The 17,431-nt window shown below is 38.5% G+C and overlaps 1 protein-coding gene across 2 annotated transcripts in view; it reads right to left on the minus strand.

Moving 5' to 3' along the window:
• The window catches only part of CDK17 (cyclin dependent kinase 17), an 86,719-nt gene that overhangs the window by 53,057 nt on the left and 16,231 nt on the right, over positions 1-17,431 (minus strand). The gene's annotated exons all lie outside the window — the stretch shown is intronic.

Genomic DNA, 17,431 nt, shown 5'->3' on the forward strand with positions numbered 1-17,431 from the left:
TTGCAGTTTGAGTTGTTCATATATTCTTCTTACATCACCCTCTTTGCACCCCAAAATGGATAATTCATATACAAAAAAAAAAAAATTTCCTCAATCTCCTCCTTTAAACAGAAAAATATAAGCAGCAGGCTGTTAAAGATCAACATTTAATAACTGTGACTATGATCATTTTTATATTGACATCATCCCTTTAGTGACAGGATGAGAGCGAAAGGATTGAAGTTTGAGGAGGGCAGATTTAGACTGGAGATTAGAAATAAATTCTTTACAGCAAGAGTGGCGAGACAGGTTGCCCAGGGAGGCTGTGGGTGCCCTCCCCCTGCCTCCTTGGAGGTGTTCAAGGCCAGGTTGGATGAGGCCTTGAGAAATCTGGTTTAGTGGAAGGTGTCCCTGCCCATGGCAGAGGGGTTGGAACTAGATGATCTTTAAGGTTCCTTCCAACCCAAACCATTCTATGAACATATAAGCAGACACATTTCAATTACAGAACTCACTCTTTGTTTAGACGCTAAAATAAGATAATAAAAAGGAGAACAAGTTGGAAGTGGTCGTTGGTGGCAGGAGGATGCATACCTAGAATAATACAGGACAAGATTAGATACACAGGACAGTAACATAGAAGAGTAGATAAAAGAAGATATGTGGAATTTAAGCCCCAAAGTCTGAGCTGAACAGTACAATCATAGGCAAAGCAGCAGCTGCATCCAAGGGGAAGAAAAGATTACAAAATAAGGAAATATCTTAAGAGAACCACAGCTACTATAAGCAGAAATAGTCAGGTACAGGGTACAGATCTACAGAGTTAAGCTGGCAGTTTCCAAACTGCCCTTTGAATGCATTGCTGGATGTGCAATAAAGCCACACCTCAGTATGAATAATTTTGCTCTCACTCAAAAGCAGGATATTCATATTGTTAAGAAACTGCACTCGGAGAACGTTCCAAAGGGAACATTTACTTTTCCTGTTCAGGACCTGCTTTAAAGACCTTACTTGAAACTACTTTATTTCTGCATTTATTTTAGCTTTCTCAAAATGATGAATTATGCTGCTCTTAAAAACCTATTTAAAACAAAAACAACTGGACAGATACTTTCTTTATATGTGGTTTTATTCAATCCACCTATAGTGCTCTTTGCAACCTCCATCTACCTATGTATATTTTTCTCTACAAAGGATATGTGCAATTCTTAGCTATGTAATGCCCTAAAGCCACCTGACAGCACAACAGTTTCTTTCCAATTTTCCACTTGGACAGTAACTGAAAAAAAAACCTAAAATAAAATAGATGCTTTTACATGGAAATAGGCTTTTGATCCCATGCATTTTTAAGCCTACACAATTTTTAAATCAAAAAGGTCTACTGTTAAAGAATATTACATATAAATTAACAGACATAAGGATTAAAAATCTGAGAGGTACTGTAAATCTCAAAAACAAAAGAAAATCCCATGGTAAAGGATGGTTTCATGGTGTGCTGAAGGAGCATTTTTACCAAGATGCGCAATTAAGGTCAGGGCTTGATTTTGAACACTTAAAAGTAAAATCTAATCAGGAGTGAGAATCCATTAGAGTGAAAGCTGCCTTCAAGTGCAGCTTGATTCAGGGCTTTTTTAAAGGAAAAGATACTCACTGAAATGCAAGCAAATTTTCCTCCCTTAAAGCATGACTACTCTTGCTAATTCAGATGTGTAAAGGATGCATAGGGGGAAAGGGGGGCACATGGAAATGTCCTATCTTTTTGATGTCTTCATTCTCACTGCTAAGTCACAGAACCTGCTAAATCTTAGTACTCTGAGATATGATCTGTACAATCCACAGCTAGCATTGGTTCTCTAAAATGACAGCAATTTCACTGAAAATTCAATTTTAATTCAGTTTAACCATATTAATCAGAGAGCCACAGAATCACATTAAATTGTTTGCTATTAATTTTTGCCAGCTTATAACACTTGCATACTTATTTTCTCCAGTTAACAGTAAATTTAATTCAAATCCCCAAAAGAGTTGTAGTAGTATACCACTAATGGCTATGATTAGATGCAGTATAACTTACCCTGATGTTCCTCAAACTGTTACCACCTCTGTGGAGAAGATGCACCTGACTTCTGAGCTTTACAAACAGAGCCCAGGCCTTGCCTATTCTAATCTGCAAATTTCTCTACTCTGATTAAGTCATACCCAAATCAAGTATTTCAGATGTCACAGCAGATAGATGCATACACTGGAATGCAACTAATGCAAATTCTAGGCTGTTGCAGACAGAACGAGGACAAGCAAGCTGATATGATACTATCTGATACAACCCAGAAAAGCTGGAAGAGACACACTTGTTCAAATCTTACGCTGACATGAAGGAAGCGACAATGTATTAAAGGAACTGCTGCTTCCTACAGATCAGCTCCAGCCTAAGCCACTTAATAGTTTCACCTTTAAAGGCAACACAAATGAATCCTTGAAAACTATGCTGAAGTTCACTTTTTTAATATATTTTTCTCTTTTCTCCTTTAAAACCCGTGGAAGTATTTTCCAACAGGTGTTGTCATTAGCTCAGGTTGCTTCTATAGTTTTAAAGTCCTGCTTTGCTGTCAAAGTCACTTAAAAGCCATCACAGTTAATCACAGTCACAGAATGGTAGGGGTTGGAAGTGGCCTCTGAAGATCATCGAGTCCAACCCCCTTGCAAAGGCAAGTTCACCAAAGAAGGTCACACAGGAACACATCCAGCTGGGTTTTGAATGTTTCCAGAGATGGAGACTCCACCACCTCTCTGGGCAGCCTGTTCTAGTGCTCCAGCACCCTCACAGCAAAGAATTTTCTCCTCACATTGAGGTAGAACTTCCTGTGTTCCAGCTTGTATCCATTGCCCCTTGTCCTATCACAGGACACCACTGAGAAGAGCCTGGCCCCTTCTTCTCGACACGTCCTCAGCAATACAGTTGTTAATTATTGCCATAACCCATGGTGTCATTCACTGTGTCTTTCAAATCTGAACAGATAATAATTGAACCTTCCACTAGCATTTTGATTACACCAGATACAGGTCAGTCAAATATTTTCAAGAACATAATAATCTCTGCATCATTCACTTTGTGAATAATTTTAGATACATCTAATTTAAATGTATTTCTGAAGATGATAATCCAAACTTGTGTCAGAAAGAGAGGTCTGAAAAGCTTGGAGTACTGCAAACAATATTAATTAAAAACAGAAACAGGAAACACCTGTCAAGGATATTGTCCCCTTAATCTAAAAAGAAAAGCAGCTTCCCACAAAAAGAAAAGCAGCTTCCCACAGTGATTCCAACTGTTCTCAATTTACCCAAATAATAATTTGAAAAAAAAAAAAAGCTATTGATCACATAATCAAGTAGATTGAGAAATATTAATTACATTCATGAGTAATATATGGATAATTTATCAAAGATTATAAACCACTTGTAAAATCCACATTTAAGACAGATGTACTTCTTTACAATCACAATTCTGCTCTACAAGAATGGATTATAAATCCTGCATCTTACTCATTACATCTGTTCTTTGTATTTGTCTCAATTCACATTTGTTCACAGCAGTGAAAAAAAATTACATTGTGTTTTTCTATGCTTGGGCTTTAGAACTACTTAAAAGTTATTATGTTTTATGCTGCATTACGTCAAGGAACTGCCGTTGTATAGATGTGACATCTGACAAACAAGGCTTTTGTTACTGAGGAAATAAAAAAGAATTGTCAAGTCAAATATCACAGCCTAGTTTGACCTCCCAGTGAAAAAAGGGCAAAAGGATCCTCACAGCCTTTTCCTTAAGAATAAAACAATGTTTTGAGGTGAAATACCTTTTGCTGTACATAGAGAATCACAGCCAGTTACTGAAATCTGGAGGTAGGAAGGTATCTGCAAAGGTTAAATTCTTATCTGAGACTTCTTATCCCCCCAAAGTAAGAGCAACTATATTCAGCTCCTGATCTAGATCATCACCTGAAAGAGTCTCTGAGAATAAATACACAGAATTTAGCATGTCCTAATTTAATGTAGGTTGTGAATAGTCTTATCTTCACCCCCCCACCCCAATCACTTCATCTTAAAGAAGGGCAGAAATAAAAAAGTGGGTTTAGAAATAATCATTTAAGTTAACAAATACACTGATCTTTGTTACAGGCATATTTAACTGAACTACTGGTACAGAACTTAAAAGAAAGAAAACCAAATCTGACCAAAGGGTGAAATCCTGTAATCTTTTTTTTTTCCAATCTCATGCTTATCTCCATTCAGCAAGTCTTTATTCTTTAAAATGTACACATACAGTCTCTCCCATACAGATAGAAGCAATACTGAAAAGAGAATCCCAGAGACCTTCTACTTCATACATCTCTCTAGATTAGATGGACTGCACTGATTAATAGCTCCATGTTAATTATCAAATGTTCTGTTCTCTCAAAAGCCATGAGAAAAAAATCACAGTATGAGTCTGGTTAAGTTGGCCGACTTTGGAGCCAATAAAATGAGTGAGCTGACTGGCAAAGCTTCTTGCATTTGCCATCAGATCCATAAACTCTTCTTTCTCTTGAAAGGGAAGGCAAAAACCAGGTTGCATGGATGCAGCATATATATTACCAGCAACCCAGAGAACTAACCGTCGCAAAAGCACTGGAAACCAAAAGCGATGCCTGCAATTTTATTAGCTTTAATAAGCATAAAGACTTCAGAGAGCTTTTAGAAAACAACAACAAAAACCCCAAACCAAACCACCATCACCACCACCAAAACCCAACAAAAAAAAACCCACCAAAAAGTCTTAGAAGAAAAAAGAAAGTAGTGCACGCAGAACCTGCTGCTCACTGAGATTATTTTAGTGACATTTACAATGCTGCAGTCATCATCACTTCTGGTGACCATCTTCAGTCTTTAGAACACTGAGCAGAAAACCTCTCTCAGGCTCAAGACAATGTTAGTTCTAGGGCTAAACAGCATCTGAGATCTTTTGAGAGCGTTAGTAAGTCTGTCAGTAAATGGCATGGGCTTTCCAAAATTATAAACTGGTTTGTTGGATTATTTTTCCGCTGCAATTCAGGCACCAAATTAAAGAACCTCATACGCAAGAATGTTCTCTCAGTCTCCAGTAGCTCTCAGCTCACCATTACCTGTCCTGAAAGCATGTTAACTTCCAGGAGCAGAGTTCAACATGTGCTGCTCTTGTGTTCAGAAAGAAGTTTTATTTATAATTAAGACCTGAGGCAGGGAAATGCTTTCCACTTATTCCCATGTTCTTGAATCAAGCACCAAGAGACTCAACAAATACACCGCAGCAGTATAAACTAAAGACACTCCTGATTTGGATAAACAAACATAGTACAAGTTTCTAAACAGAATCTGAAAAGGTTTTGGCCTTTTTCTCTTAAAACAGAAATTAATTACACTGGGAAAGCTGTTGAAACTTTATCATGGCCTGCCTGGAAATTAACCACCAAGCAACAGCTAGAAGAGAGTTCATGCCAGGAAAAAAAGCTTTTTAACTGTTAAAGCTACAGACAAAATGAAATCCGTTAGGAGAAATTAATTTTCTACAATTAATTGGTACAATTCCTGTAAATTTACAGCTCACACTTTTTCCTCCAAATTTCTAATTTTTTTATTCATTATTTGTTGATCCTCAATACACATCTGCGAACAGGAAAACCTGCCACCAAATAACCCACAAAGAAAGGGGCGGGGGCTGGTCTCTTCTCCCTATTATCAGGTGATAGGATGAAAGGAAACAGCCTGAAATTGTGCCAGGAGAGGTTTAGGTTGGAAATTAGGGAAAATTTTTCTGCTGCAAGAGTGGTCAGGGCTTCCAAGGGAGGTGGTGGAGTCACCACCTCTGGAGGTGTTCAAGAAACATACAGACACAGCACTTGGGGACATGGTTTAACAGCCATAGAGGTGTTAGGTTGAAGGTTGGACTCGGTCTTATAGGTATTTTCCAACCAAAATAATTCTGTGATTCCATGAATCCTACAAGGCAAAAGCAAAACCTAAGTCTTCTATAATTATTGTATGCATACATAGCTGTGGATGTGAGTAACATCAAAGAGTCAGGCCTGGTTTAAAACCAGACAGCTTTGGCTGTATTTTTCTTACACTTTTATGCACATGAAGAAGATTTTTTAGAAAAGGCAAGAGAAACAGAGCTGCTTCACAGTCATTGAGAGGATTGTTTTGCTAGTGTTCTTTGAAAGAAAGCACAGTGCAGCAACACAGGAAGAGTTTTCAGGTAGTGAAAAGGAGACGCTGTAAGCAGCACGATGTATAGATCGTGTTCTGCAGTAGTGACAACACACATCAATAATTTCTCTCTGAATAATAAGCCACATTTAAGATCTGATGTACTGAAGGCATTACACTGAGACACAAGACACTGAGAAAAAAACTATGATAAAACTGCCTCTTTGGAGATTTCTCTAATGTGTAAAATTTAGCAGTCTGATCTGTATTCTGTATTTTTCCAGAGATTTCTGACAAGAATAAGCTGTGGTACAATCATTATTTCTGAAATAACAGAGAGAATAGAATACCTTGGCTATAACTAAGAAAAGTAACTACTGACACTAAAAAACAGCCTAAGCAAGTTTCTCACAGTCAGGCTAAGCATGTGTAGTATCTCCACTGAGGTATTTTAAAGGTAATTTTTTGTCTCCTTTAAAATTAATTCTTCATCTCTCTTCTGAGGAAGGACTGAGAGAATTGGGCCTTTTTAGTCTGGAAGAGAGAAGACTGAGGAGGATCTCATAAATGCTTCCAAATACTTAAAGGGTGGTTATCAGGAGGATGGGACCAGGCTTTTCTCCAGTGCTGCCCAGTGACAGGACAAGAGGTAATGGTCACAAACTTGAACAAAAGTTCCATCTAAACATGAGAAGGAATTTCTTTAATTTAAGGGTGCTGGAGCACTGGAACAGGCTGCCCAGAGAGGTGGAGTCTCCATCTATGGAGACATTCAAAACTCACTCAGATGTGTTCTTTTGTGACCTTGTTTAGGTGAACCTGCCTTGGCAGGGGGCTTGGTCTCGATCTCCAGAGGTGCCTTCTAGCACCCACCAGTTTGCAATTCTGTGACAGTTCCAGAAGGGCAGTAAATAAACTTGTTTTTGCAATAAACAGTCTTTTAACTGTGGTTCAAAAATTTGTTAAAAATTAATGAACATCTGTTACTAAACTTATAAATTGCTCTGATTCAGTATTTTTTTAATTCACAAATCACTGATTTTTCTTGCCTTCTCCAGTTCTGTAACTGCTACAACTTCAGAGATTCATCATTAAGACAAAAATCTCCAACCAGTAAGTCAATTATAAATTTTTCTGTTGTATTAATTTTTATACAGCAGTCAAGATGTCTCAGCATGGGACCAATTTGTTCTCTTACAACATTCAGACAAATGTTGCTACATCTGTCTGAGGTGTTCAGGCTGCCATTTCATGGTCAGCTGAATATGCACACATGGATCATGTCAGTATCCATTTCCAAGAATACTAAACACACCAGAATGACACTATTCCTAATGCAAATTATTATCCAGCTGACAACCTGGAAAAGAGTTTTGACATATGTTTGCCAAGTGGCTTTGCAAATAGTTATGTTAGCAACAAAAAGCTGGTGGCAATATGTCTTTCAAGGCAGAGGGGAAAAAAAGCACAAGCCTGCTTAAGCCAATTTATTATCACCACTGAAGTATAGCACTGATCACCGGTGCACATCAAAAGCAAGGTAAGACTGTCCTCACTGGGAGCAGCATGATCTAAGTGCTGTGTACCAGAGAAGCAGCCTGAAAAACTGCAGAGTTTTGCCTTAGGCTTATTTAGCCCAGCTAAACAAAAACTGAGATCTGAAATAAATGCATTCTGTGAACAAAATAGAGGACAACAGCAAAAGCTGTTAAGGAAAGATGACACAGGAAAACAAGGACAAATGGATATGAAATGAAGCCAAAGCATTCAGCACAAGTGCCTTCATCCTCTCAGGCCCTTGCCTTGCCACCACGCAACAACCACATGCAGATTCTGCTTTTCCTGTCTCTGTATTTCTCCTGCAGCAACAGCGTGCTTCCAAATTAAGTCATCCTACCGAGCTTCACAAAAGGTATTTTTCAGGGCACTTCCAAGGAGCAGGAATGAGAAAAAAAATTAAAAGAGAGAGAAGAAAAAAAAGAGTATCTTCATTTGAACATACAAAATAAGGCAACTGCCATGCATCAAGCTGTCACTACTGTCACTGTTGGCTCGAAAGCAAGAACCCTAAATGGATACTGACAAATTTGGAGGCTGAAGAACTTTCTGTATCACTGATGTTTCTTTTCTTTGCCTCTGCAGACAATTATTCCCTACGAGTCTTTTACACAGTCTCAATACACTGTTCTTCCTCCAGATAACTGACACTGTCCAGAAAAGGGTTCCAATTCTGAAACTAAATTACAAATAGACAATTTGGGTGACACCAGTTAATCCGCAGTCTGATATGAGCTGACTGGATTAATATTATGGACTCGTTGTTGGTTGGTTGGTTTGGGGTTTTGGTTGGTTGGGTTTGTGTTTTGGTTTGCCTTTTTTTTTTTCAATTGTCATTTCAAACATTTGGGAGCATCTCCCTGCTCCAACAGCCTTCTGAGATATCAGTATCTTCTTACCCCACGAACTGACCACAGACTGTGAGACATCTTGCCAAAGAAGGACTACAGATTGACACTCTCCTCTTGCCTTTACCTGGTCAGGCACGCATAAACTTGCCTTCAGCATAATGGTGACCTTCCATTGCTGCTGAGTTTGGATTGTTGGGTTTGTTTTAAACTGCCCACCTTCCTCTACTGCAGTCAGTAGCTTCTTAGCTTGGAACTTCCTTAGGATCACCTTTATCTTATTTTCTCTGCTGTGCACAAAGGACAAGTGATTTAATTTCAACCTCCCTAAGGAAGTACTACAGATACTACAGTCAGTTCTGCTCTTAACAGTATCCCAACAACTGTACTTTCCACCTCTTCTTATTGGAGAGGTTCCACAATAAAATGCAGGTGAAGAGCTCAGGACACAAACAGAATTATGAAAACCTAAAAATAGAGAAAAGAACCCACCAGAAACCTAAACCAAAGTTATAATTTAGTAATGTGATGAATGATGAACAAGAGGGCTTTTGTTCTTAACTGAGCTGTCTCTATTCTTGGAAGCAGGGTTTAAAATGTAGTTATTGACCATGAAGAAAGTAAAAAACAAATTGTTATGTGATTACGAAATATTTCCCTTCTGCATTCATTAACGTCATTGCTACAAGCTGTAAGAGAAACTTGATGATGGCAGCAGATGTGGTAGGCATGCAATTCTTTCTGTCCCACTAAAATTGCAGCAGAACCACTTTCACTTTTGCTTTACACAAAAATGATAAATCATATTCAAGTTAAAGAAAGCAAAGGTTGCTTCCAAGAATCAAGACTGAACTTGCTAAATTGAAGAGTGGTTGCTGAAATAATCCAGTTCCATTTTCAAAGCAGTAACAAGTACAAACATATCTTTGTATATCGTTACTGAAAGCAAATAGATACAAAGAGAGACAGCAAAATCTCATCAGAAAGCTCTGAAGGTGGCAAGCAATCAGATACACAAAGAAGAACTGCATCACACGATCCTAACCTCGTTGTGATGATTACTGCTTAGCAGCTCAACCTTGGCTGTCCACATTATAATTTATATGAAAGCTACTTCAATTGTCTATTCAATAGCTCAGCAGTCCTCAATTGCATTAAAGCATCTGAGCTACTGAAGAGAATATTCTATCATCAGGCAGGCATAGGGGGAAACAAGTAGCAGCTATCTTCATTGCTAGTGTCATACCAATATTGAAACATCTACTAAAATAGACTTTTGTTCAGATCGACAGATTGCATCAGGTTGGAAGGGACCCCCAAAGGTCATCTCGTCCAAGCCCTCTGCAGCGAGCAGGGACATCTCCAACTAGATCAGACTGCCCAGGGTCACATCAAGTCTGATCTTCAATGTCTTCAGGGACAGGGCCTCAACCACATCCTTGGGCAACCTGTTCCAGTATTTCACCACTCTCATTGTAAAGAACTTCCTCCTTGAAAAAAAATAAAATTTAAGACTAAAAATACATCGATGTTTCCATGCTAAAGCAACTAGAGCCACCAGGGAATGAAGCATAAGCAAGGAACTGCAATGTGCAATGAATGACAGAGAGATGCAAACTATAAAACAACAAAGGACAAGAAACTGAAGGGGAGACTTACAAGATGTTGAAAAGAAAAGGAGTGAAAGGACTGGAGTAAAAACTCTATGTGACAAGTTGCCTCACCAACAGAAAGGGAAAACAGTGACAGAGACTTGATCTACATCTCAAGACAGTAACCCAGGCATTAGGCTAATTAGTAGATCAAAATCCCAGACTTTCACGTGCTGCAAATCACCAGAGCTCTCTGGCTTCTCTGTATGAATCTGTTCAAAATACTTTGTAAGTGTGATTCTGTTCCAAACCTCCATGGAACAGAGGATCAGCTGTCCCACCATAGCTCCCACAAAGCTGAAAAGCAGCATTGTGGCATGTTCTGATCAAGTCAACAGAAGTGCTGTTATGTGCTTACACTTGATCTGGATCAAGTGTGTACCGATGGGTGATCCCACAGTGAGAGCAATAAACAAATCTGCTATTGCTAGAGGTGAAGCTGCGAGCAGAGGTGCTGGAGCCCACAGAAAGCTACCTGTACTGGTAGCTTTTCAGAGCAAAACAGCAATCAAAAACCCTCCAGACATATCAACAATTTTATTACAGGCATCAAAGAAACAAGAGTTTCCAAGAAGTCACATTACTGCTTAGTATTCTTACTTGACTTAGTAATTTGAATGTAATTCAGTTTTTATCTCTCACCTATTTATTTTCCCACTGGATACATTAATAATCCCTATCAGCATCCAGGAGAACCATCAGGCCAACGTAACACACCTCAGAGACTCAAAGTCTTGCTTTAAATGTCATTGGTGAATGGAAGTTTTCCAAAATTTACATCAGCTCAAGAAGATTTAATGTAAAAAAAGAAATTTTCCATTTTCCACACCTACACTTTGCCAGTTCTCAAGAAAGAAAAAAATTCATGCCCCAGGATTATCTTGCAAATAAAGCTTTGTCTTGCACAGAAGCAAGAATTGAAGCATTCAATTAAGATACCATTCCCCTCTTTACTCAATGCCATGATTATTATTTTTTCACTTAGATACCTATAAAGCATCTAGTCTCGAGGGGCTGATCCTTCAGAAATTACTCCTATGAAAGGACACACAAAGGGTAAAGGACAATGTTTGTGCAAGCTTGTATTTGTGAAGCCTTCTTATAAAAATAACTCCAAAAAGGGAGGGGATTTATCATCGCTTTTGCTCTATCACAAAATATGCTAATGATTTGCCACATCTAGTTAGTGAACCCTTAAGTGCCTATGGCAGGTTTTAATCTTTAAAAGGGAATTAGACAGAAGATCTTCAGAGCTTCAGAAGATCTCTGGTTTCCTTTACTGTACACAACAAGCCTTAAGTCAATGTAATGTTACTATCTAAAAATCATTTGAATTTTTAGTTCAAGGAATAATGCCTACTGATGCCACAGAAACTGGTCTAATTCCTCAGAGACACAAATAAACTATGCAAGCTGTATTTTGGGACTCTCATCACTTCACTCATCTTCAAAGAAGGATGAAGTATGATGAAAACCTAAGAAATTAAGGTAAAGACTAAAGACTAAGAACAGATTTATCAAAGGTCCTCAAAGCCCAAAAAGGAATTGCACGGCTATTTTTCCAGAAATAAGGTAATATTCAAAATGTCTCTTGAACAGAATTAATTGTAACTCATTCCCTGCAGGCACACTAATAATAATTTATTTCTTTTTCGAACCAGCAAAAGACAGATGCCATGATTTATGTGAGGAAACTAACCTAGAAACAAATGGCAACTCTTACACAAATAAAAACCAGAGTAGTGTGCAAACTTCTTACTTACACAGTCCAGCTAACATTATCAGTGTGTGCTGCACAAATATTGACTACTTTTATCAAATCAGGTATATCTTAAAGCACATGCAAATCACTGACAGGTTATTAACCCAGTTTTAATATCATGTGTTCTACTGCTCTGAAACAGCTTGCTCTGAATTTCTTTTTAATTGTTCTAGTCTATGTTTTTAAAAGTGTGTTTCCTTGTCTGGGAAATCAGAGCAGTCCTTTCTTACAGCTATGAAGCTGACGTGCTAGCCAGCCATTAGTCTGCCATCTGTGTTCAGCCCCTTAGCCTAGATGGCCAATTTAAGTTTCAGGCAGCTGAAACTATTCAAGTAAAAATACTGAAGTGTGCTATTATTTCTAATTATCTTGTACCCTGCATAGCAGTTCCTTAAATTTGAAATAGCTTAAAAAAAAAAAAAAGTGGAGAGAAATATATGACTCAGCCAAATTGACAGGAAGATTTGATCTTTTACAAAATCCAGAGTTGTCACTATGCATATTCCTAGCTGGTTTGGAATTAATTACAACTAAAATTTCCAACATAAGAAACTACCAGCCTGGAAATTATTTTGCTGGTTTTGTTTGTTTGTTTTTTAATCCTTAAAGTAAGATAAATACACTAAAGCTGCACAATAACATGGTCTTCAAGCCTAAATATTAATGACAATACATTTCTTGTTTCATGATTCATAGAATGGTCTGAGTTGGAAGCGACCCTGAAGCTCATCCAGTTCCAACCCCCCTGCTGTGGGCAGGGACACCTCCCACCAGCCCAGGTTGCTCAAGGCCTCATCCAGCCTAGCCTTGCACACCTCCAGGGAGGGGACATCCACAACCTCCCTGCGCAACCTGTTCCAGTGTTTCACGACCCTCACTGTCAAGAATTTCTTCCTAATATCCAGTTTAAATCTGCCCTCCTCAAACTTCAATGCATTGCCCCTCATCCTATCTCTACAAACCCTCCTAAAAAGTCCCTCCCTAGCTCTCCTACAGCCCCCATCAAGTACTGGAAGGCTGCTATAAGGTCTTTTTGGATCCTTCTTCAGGCTTAACAGTCCAACTCCCTCAGCCTGTCCCCATATGGGAGGTTCTCCAAGCCTCTGTTCACCTCCATGGCCCTCCTCTGGATCTGCTCCAGCAGTTCCTTGCCCCTCTTAGGCTGGGGGCACCAGAACTGGATGCAGTACTCCAGGTGGGCAAAGACTGTATGGTGATCAGTGTTGATTTTTCTTTTGATTTTATCAGTGTTTAACTTTTTAAAAACTATTTTAACCTCAGTGAACAGCAAGAGACAAAACAGGACTAGTTGGGAATAAATAAATGATTACTGAAGGTACAGTTATTTACAACATCTGCAGTATTTGACTAGCAGGTATGGCTAAAGAATGGATAAACGTGAAAGGAAAAATATTTGCATGAAGTAAATTGTAACTTTGTTCATTGTATTTGCATGGCTACTGCTGAAAAGACTATAATCAAAACCAGTACTCCTGGAAAGGAAATAATGTAAAGAACATGCTTATATACTAATCTTCAAAGAAGGATTTGCTCTGGACAAACATATGAAGCTATCTTCAGCTCTCTCTCTACTGCATGGCTTACACGAAACCCAGACAAACAGGGATTCAGTGCTGCTATGTAAAGTTTCCAGAGCTGAATAATCAAAATCCAACAAGGAACAGTGGTCAGGAAGTCACTGCTACAGAAACATACTCAACTTTGCTTACAGTTTTACTCACAATTTTCTGGACAGTTTACCTTGCTGTAGATTCAACCAAAAAGCCAGACAGAAAGGCATAACACAAGAATGTGGCTTTAGAAGTAAATTTCCCATCTTTTTCACCATTATCTAACCTATGGTTATTTTATCTTATGCAATAGTAAAATCAAATATTAAAGCCATATGTAGAAGTTCACATCTTGCTATTCCAACAAAGGAAGGAAGTAAATGCATTTTACAGTTGCTTCTGGTCTGATTCCATTCTGATGGACAGCACAGAGAAAAGCATTTTCAGAATCTGGAATATGCCTTAGAGGTAGCAGGATCTTTTTGTGTATGCTTATCTTCCTCTGTCTCTTTTTCTGCCTGCCCTCCCCCCGCCTTTTCTTTTTTTCCCTTCAATAAAAGCATTAAAAAAGGAAAATGTGAAAGCTCTTCTAAACTGCATGCAATTTGAACTAGGCTCTGAAATAAAAACAACAAAACCCAGTAAATAACCTTCAAACCTTTCAAGCAAAATAAGAAAGAAGACCATCAATGGATTTATTCTCTCAACAATCCATGATCTCTACAGAATTAAGTCTCATGCTCAAGATAAGATCTTGATTTTTAACTACATGTGTTTACAGGACCATATGAGAATGCCTTTACAAAATCCACACCAAGCCAGCACAGTTTAAAAATATTCTCCTTATGTAAGAATACTTTAATATGTATTTCTGCTCTTTAGTTTACACTTCCTTGTGTGTCACAGCTTATTCTTGACTGCACTAGATATGTGAGACGGAGTTCTGCTCTCCCCAAAGTAACCTTTATGCATGCAAAGAAACAAATAGAGACAAACAAGCAAAGCTACAATGAAGATTTGAAACCTAAAGGAAAAGTAAAACAGAAATTTGAGGCTCAGGCTTCCACTGAAAGCATCAGAAATGAGCTACTGTAAGGGTGAAATCTTGGCAAATGCTTTTAGTACTTTTAAATCTTTTCCTCTACTTGTACCGATTTTTAAAATTTCCACTTTGAAGCTAGGCTAAAGTTTGTTTAAACATCAGCCACCATTTTTATTATAAATTTAATTACCAAACACTGCACATTTACAACAAGAAATTTGCCCCCCAAACTGCAAGAATTTCACAGATCTATTTTTAATGCTGAGAGATGCTAAGTGAACTACATAAGAAATCCAATCCTTTTCAGGACATGTAAGGAATTATATCATTTCTCTATAGTTCCCAAACTTGAATCAAGTCAGTTACTGTGATGGAAAGCTGAAGTGAGCAGGGATCATAAAGAAATGCACGATCAAGTCCTTTTTAAAATAAAGGCCACATCTGGTTTAGCTTTTCTGGTTAAACTTTGTGAAATGCACATCAACAGCAAATCAGAAATACTGACTCGATCGCCATATCAACTATCTGAATATTCATCCCAAGTACTGACTCAAAAGAATCAATACTTATCTATGATATAGAATGGAGAATCAACACAAATGTATTAATGTTACATCTTAACCTTCAAAATCTTAGTTGTCTGAACCTAAACACAAAATTCATATTCTTCACACTTGAAAAATGCGTTACTTTTCCTTCCCTCTCTATTTTAATGAATATTATTTGCCTTTTCCATATGAACATTAGACTGACAATAGGAGGGCCACGAAGATGATCAGAGAGCTGGAGAACCTCCCCTGTGAGGAGAGAGTTGGAGCTGTTCAGCCTGGAGAAGACTTCAGGGAGAACTTAAAGGAGCCTTACAGTACCTGAAAGTGGTGTACAAGAAAGCTGGGAAGGGACTTTTTACAAAGGCTTGTAGTGATAGGACAAGAGGGAATGGATTAAAGGCTGAGGAGGGCAGATTTAGACTGGATATTAGAAAGAAATCTTTTACAGTAAAGGTGGTGTGACACTGGAACAGGTTGCCCAGGGAGGCTGTGGATGCCTCCTCCCTGGCAGTGCTTAAGGCCAGGTTGGATGAGGCCTTGAGCAACCTGGGCTGGTGGAAGGTGTCCTGCCCATGACAGGGGGTTGGAACTAGAGGCTCTTCAAGGCCCCTTCCAATCCAAACCATTCTATGAATCTATGAATATATCAATCATCCTCTTTCTTTGGAAACTCCTTTTAAAGGAGAGATTTAAAGAAGGAGATGTCTAGTTGGATGTGTCCCTGCTCACTGCAGGGCGGTTGGACAAGATGACCTTTGAGGGTCCCTTCCCACTTGATGTATTCTGTCATTCTGTGAGATTTATTTAGATCTTGACACCTGATGCAGCAAAATGACCAGGCTACTAAAGAAACAAAGAATCAGAAAGGCAAAAGTGACTTCCTGAAAACCAACTACCTGAATTTCCAAATGCAGAAAAAAAAAAAAAAGCTTGGTCTAAAGCCAAGCAATTTTCTAGTTCAGTAGAATGAAGTGTCAGTAATGCCACACAACCTGTTTTATCTGATGATTCAAACAGAGATCGTGACCACTTAAGCTCGTACACTTCTCTGAACACATAAGGAAGTTATAAGCTGCCTACCCCCATAAGGAAAAAAAACCCAAAACAATCTACTAGCATGACAGCAGAGGAGGGGAAGAAGTATTACAAGGATTGTCAAATATTATTTCCTGTAAAAGATTTTGTTATTGCATATTTCAATACCAACAGTGGAATACCTTCATATTGAAAACTCCTGATGTGCCAGCAGGTGATGACAATCCAACAAACACAGGGTTTCCAAACAAGCTCTTGCTTCACACAGCCTCAGCAAGCATATCACCTTCAGCATGACATGGACTATTTTTATTCCCCATATTTAGATTGTATTTTCAAATTGTAAAGTAAATTTTTGAGCAAGGAGAATAAACATTGGCTGATCACTTGCAATGGCAGACCAAGAAATTGACTAACTGCTGAAAATGCCTTTACCCTGGTCTGAAGTTAAATGAAATGTGAGAAAGTGAAATGGAAACATTTCTGACTTCACAGAAAGTTTTATAACATTTTTCACAACTAATTCAAACAAACTGCTGCTGTGGGTGCTGCTGCTTGCAGTATGCAAACCAATTACTTAACAGCCAGCTCAAGTATTGCTGCTGCTCTGACTGCAGTGCAGACAGAAGCTGAGATCATGAAAAAGATAGGCAAGCCACCCCATTAGAGTTGTGACAAACTATTTCCTGTTAGGTTTTTGTTCCAAGTGCTGCTACCTTTATTGTCCTCACAATGCGCCAAAGCACAAACAGAATTACAAGCTTTCACAGTTTAAGTTTTTATTAAGTTTTTATGACATGCCTTGGCCTCTTGCTGTGAGGCAAGCAAGGTATTAGTGTAACTGCTTCTGAATGCAGGTAGCTTTCCGTTTAGAAATGCTTTAATCAAATGTGTAATGTCAAAACAGGCCAGCTAGCCCAAGTACAAGATGACAACCTATGTGGAAATATCCTCTGCCTAGCAGCACTGGTGTTGCCTGGCCCCATATAGATACCACTATCATGGAAAGAATGGGTTTTTTCACCCAAAATCTAAAGGAAGAATTAGAGATTAACTTGGTCTATTTCTTCTCAAATTTATTTTCATTTTAGCCTCTACCACTATCTAATTTTCTCTCTTTTTTTTTTTTTTTCCCCTCAGTGTAGGAGGAAATCCTACCCCCCACGGACAAAAGAAATGGTAGGAGGCAGCAATTACTAACGAACCAGCAAGACA

Source organism: Indicator indicator, chromosome 14 (genome assembly GCF_027791375.1).
Source record: "Indicator indicator isolate 239-I01 chromosome 14, UM_Iind_1.1, whole genome shotgun sequence".
NCBI classification, from domain to species: domain Eukaryota; kingdom Metazoa; phylum Chordata; class Aves; order Piciformes; family Indicatoridae; genus Indicator; species Indicator indicator.